The sequence below is a fragment of the Scylla paramamosain genome, chromosome 38 (genome assembly GCF_035594125.1).
Source record: "Scylla paramamosain isolate STU-SP2022 chromosome 38, ASM3559412v1, whole genome shotgun sequence".
Lineage (NCBI taxonomy): Eukaryota > Metazoa > Arthropoda > Malacostraca > Decapoda > Portunidae > Scylla > Scylla paramamosain.
Genome location: NC_087188.1, coordinates 8,638,735 through 8,643,734, shown reverse-complemented (window position 1 = coordinate 8,643,734; position 5,000 = coordinate 8,638,735). Strand labels below are relative to the sequence as shown.

The 5,000-nt window shown below is 41.7% G+C and overlaps 1 protein-coding gene across 2 annotated transcripts in view; it reads left to right on the top strand.

Annotated features, from left to right (window-relative positions):
• Positions 1-5,000, top strand: part of LOC135091709 (DNA polymerase delta subunit 2-like) — a 293,047-nt gene that overhangs the window by 156,595 nt on the left and 131,452 nt on the right. For both annotated transcript variants that reach the window (XM_063989611.1, XM_063989612.1), the window contains exon 4: positions 273-324. The gene's annotated coding sequence lies outside the window, so the exon portion shown is untranslated. The remainder of the gene's footprint in view (positions 1-272; positions 325-5,000) is intronic.

The following is a 5,000-nucleotide window of genomic DNA, read 5'->3' as shown; positions in this document are numbered from 1 at the left end:
TTTAAGCTTGTCTACGTGGCTTCCCAGAGAGAGAGAGAGAGAGAGAGAGAGAGAGAGAGAGAGAGAGAGAGAGAGAGAGAGAGAGAGAGAGAAGAAAAACCACGAAAAATGAAAAGATAGAAAAAAGAGAAAAATACCTTATGATGATGGTGACTTTGACAAAACTACTATCACCACCACCATCACCACCATCACCACCACCACCACCACCACCACCACCACCACCAATACTGATACTAACACTAATGCTAATACTGATAATTTATTCGCAGGTGCAGCAAGACAGTGTTTCCTCAACGATCCGAAGACGTGCCGCCATTATCGGTAAGTAGCACCTGTGTTTGTACGTACCTGAAGTGCTGGGGGAGCGGGGATGGGGGAGGGGAGGGAAGGGAAGGGAAGGGGGAGTGGTAGGAAAGAAGGAAATAAAGGGAGGAAAGTAGAGACGGAAGCAAGTAAAAATGGAGGAGGAAAATAGGGAGGAAGAGACGAAAAGTAAAAAAAAAAGGGAGAGGAGAGAAGAGAAGGAGGGTGGTAGAAAACAAGAGAAGAAAGAAAGGAAAGGAAAGTCAAGAGAAAGGAAAGTGAGAAAAATGAAGGAAGAAAACAAAAAGAAGAAAAGGGGGAAAACTTGGGAGGAAGCAGAAGAGGAGGAAGAAAGAAGAAATGAAAGGGGGGAAGTGGAGAAGGCAGAAGAAGAGGGAAAGATGGAAGTAGGAAAGAAGAGAAGAAAAAGAAGTGAAGAGGAGGGCAGGTGAGAAGAACGAAGGAGGAATGTGGCAAAGAAAAGACGAAAGAAAAGTGGGAAAACAGATGAGAAGAGGGAAGGAGCAAAATAGAGAGGAAGGAAGGGAAGAATCGAGAAAAAAGAAGATAGGAAGAATTCAAAACTAAAAATAAATGAAGAAAAAACAGAAAGTAGGAAGGAAAGAAAAGAGAGAATAAGTAAGAAAGAGAAAAATAGAGATGAAGAGAGAAATTTGATAAGACTGACAAGATTAAAAGAAAGGAGAAATAGAAAAAGGAAGGAAGCAAGCAAGCAAGGTAAGGAAGGAAGGAAGAGAGGAAAAAAGGAAGGAATAATGAATGAAAGGAGAAGGTAAAGAAGTGTGTAAATAAGGGAAGGAGGAGGAGGGAGAGGAAGAGAAAGAGGAAGAGGAGAAATGAGTGATATATATAAAAAAAAGTGAAATGAAACTAACACGAGAGAAACCAAGAGAGAGAGAGAGAGAGAGAGAGAGAGAGAGAGAGAGAGAGAGAGAGAGAGAGAGAGAGAGAGAGAGAGAGAGAGAGAGAGAGCTTTAAGCACCTCACGGGTCACTCACCTTTCTCTCTCTCACCCTCACCACGTCACAGGTAAACAGCGGGACTCACCTCCAAAAATGGAAACATGTTTACTCTTGCAACCTTCGTCTTATTACATCATAGAGAGAGAGAGAGAGAGAGAGAGAGAGAGAGAGAGAGAGAGAGAGAGAGAGAGAGAGAGAGAGAGAGAGAGAGAGAGAGAGAGAGAGAGAGAGAGAATGAAGAGCTGTGATGGGAGGTAGTGAGGTGGTATTAAGACGGAAATGAAAGGGGAGAGAGAGAGAGAGCGAGAGAGAGAGAGAGAGAGAGAGAGAGAGAGAGAGAGAGAGAGAGAGAGAGAGAGAGAGAGAGAGAGAGAGAGAGAGAGAGAGAGAGAGAGAGAGGTCAGCTTGTAGATTCAGGTAGGCAGGTCGCTTCCCCGCTGTTAGGTGAGGCAGGTTAATCAAGTGAGTCTGGCCATTACATGAGGCAGGGCCGGCAGGGAGGCAGGCCAGCAGGTTGGAGAAGAGTCTTGTTGTATCTGACCCGCCAGGCTTGCAACACAAATTAATTGCTCAATGGGATATAATGCTTGATAGAGGGTAGTGGTGGTGGTGGTGGCGGTGGTGGTAATAGTGGTGGTGGTCGTGATAGTTACGTCATTATTCACATAAGCTAACATTGCCTTGCCTAATATTACGTAACATAACCTAAAATTATCTAACAAAAACCGTGCCTTACATAATATTGTCATATTTGACCTAATGTTACCTTACCGTACCTAATATTATGAAATCTAACCTTACCGAACTTCATCTAACTTAACATTATTTAATATTACACAAATAAATAAAACCAAACATAACATAATATTAACATTTATATTGATGGTTATGGTGACAGTGACAGCTTATTTACACACACACACACACACACACACACACACACACACACACACACACACACACACACACACACACACACACACACACTTACCTAACCTTAATTATCATGCCCATAAATTTACCTGGCTGTTTCTATCCATTTTCTTTACATTACCAACTTATCTTCCCTTCGCGTGGGGCGTTTAGGATGCAAGATAAAGGAGGAGAAAGGATTAAACACGAAACAAATGAAGCGCAGAACAAAAGAGAAGGAATAAAATATGTCCTTTTAACTTCTTCCTTACGTCTTAATTTATGTGATCCGAATCTTGCTGGTAATGAACAAGCAACAGGTGAGAGAGAGAGAGAGAGAGAGAGAGAGAGAGAGAGAGAGAGAGAGAGAGAGAGAGAGAGAGAGAGAGAGAGAGAGAGAGAGTCATGTTTTAGCAGTAATGAGTAAGCTATTTCCTTCTCAATATAACACTGTCAACTCTTGCGCAAAGACTATATCAAATCTTAAGTGAAATCGACCACGGCTTTAAAATTTTGTATTTTTGCCAAGTTTGAAATAGGAAACATGGAGTTTTCTTTATATTTTTCTCTATTCTTTTCTCTTTTTTTCTTCACTTTTCCTTTTCTTTATTTTTAGTTTTGTTACTCCTTGTTTTCCTCGGTTTCTTCCTTTTCTTATCTTTTTATAATTTTTCTTCTTCTCATTATTATTATTATTATTATTGCTACTACTACTACTACTATTACTACTACTACTACTACTACTACTATTACTACTACTACTACAATATCACCATTTTTACACACTACATCAGCCGAAATGTAAATTATTCACTTACTAAACTCAAATACATCTTACAACACCTTTCCCACGCACACACACCTGCGTCCAATACCTGCACATCTTACCTGAGGAGTACTTGTATTGCCGTCCACCCATCGCCACGCCTACACACCCACGCCCGCACGCAGAATGACCGCCCACCGCCACGCCTCACCCCAGCTGCACTCACGCCCACACCTCTACCTGGTTACTAATGAACTAAGGGACTCACCCCTCTCCTCTGTGTACGTGTGTGTGTGTGTGTGTGTGTGTGTGTGTGTGTGTGTGTGTGTGTGTGTGTGTGTGTGTGTGTGTGTGTGTGTGTGTGTGTGATTAATAAGGGAAGGTGAGGGAACATTCTAATTACGCCTCTAATTTACTTTTTTTCATTATTTTATTCTTTGTTCAGTTTTGTTTTGTTTTCCTCTTCTTCTTCGCTTCTTTCTTTCTTTTCCTATTATCTGTATTTTCTAGTTCTAGTAATTTTCTTCATTTTCCTTTTGCTTCACTTCTTTTTCTTCCTTATTTCCATTTTCCTTCTTTCCTCTCATCATTTATTTGTCTCCATTTTCTCGCCCTACTTTCTTGAACTTCCCTTTCCTTCCCATTCCTTCTCTTCATCCCTTTCTTCCCATCATTCACTGTTCATTGCTCTTCTCTTTTTTTGTCTTCTTTCTTTCATTCTCTCCATTCGTTGCTTTTTTCATTACCGCTTCCTTCTCCTTCCGTTCCCTCGTTTCTTCGTCATGAGTGTCTGTGTATTCCTGGTGCTTCTTGTATACCTTCAGGAATGTGTACCGTTGTATATACACATGTGTACGTGAATGAGTGTACGTTATTTATACCAACACGCATTCCCTACATGTGCCTGAAACTTTCACCTGTGTGTGTGTGTGTGTGTGTGTGTGTGTGTGTGTGTGTGTGTGTGTGTGTGTGTGTGTGTGTGTGTGAGTGTGTACATATATTGGCTTAAGAAGTCTCTAGGGAATATTTAATTGGTTTACCTGAGCACGTTTCCCTTATCTATATCTCAGGTGATGCCTTCCTCCTCCTCCTCCTCCTCCTCCTCCTCTTTTTCCCTCCTTTCCTTCCACAACTCTACTTTTCTCTATTGTTATTCGTTATTTCTTTTCCTCCTCCTTTATTTTCTCTTTATCTAGTCTACTTTTTTTTTTCGTTTCTCCTTCCACTTTTCATTTCCTTCCAGTTTCATTTACTTTTTTTCTTTATACTTTATCTTAATTACCTTTTATTCTGTTTTTGGGTTACTTCTTCATTCGTTTCATTTTTCATTTCTTCTTTCCTCCCTTTATCTGGTTTGTTCCGGTCCTTTTTCTATCATTTTTTTTTCTCTCCTCACCCCTCCTTCCCTCCTCCCGACCTTTATTCTCTCCATCAATCTCCACCTCTTCCAACATCAACAATCTCTTACTCCACTTTTCTCCTTCATCCATTCCTCCTCCTTCCCCTCCTCCTCTCTCATTTCCTCTCTCTGTCATCTTCGTCCATCTCCCTCATCCTTCTCTCTCTCTCTCTCTCTCTCTCTCTCTCTCTCTCTCTCTCTCTCTCTCTCTCTGTGTGTGTGTGTATGTATGGCTGTCTGTCTAACTGTCTATCTGTCTGTTTGCCTCTCTGCTTGTCTGTCACTCTGTCTATCCGGCTCTCTTTGTGCTTGCCTGTCTTTCTATCCATTCCTTCGTATGTTTACTGTCTGTCTGTCTGTCTGGGTGTCTGTTTGTCTGTCTGTCTTTTTGTGAGTTAGCGTCTGTGTGTGTTAGTGTCTGTGTGTGTTTGTGCGTGTCTTACCTCTCTCTCTCTCTCTCTCTCTCTCTCTCTCTCTCTCTCTCTCTCTCTCTCTCTCTCTCTCTCTCTCTCTCTCATTTGTGGACGAGAAACACCACTCTTTCTAAGGGGAAATACCCATTTATCCCCATTAGTTACCGCCACGCCTCCTTTGCCGCGTCTTTATGCTCTCACACCTCTCCCTCTCCCTCTCC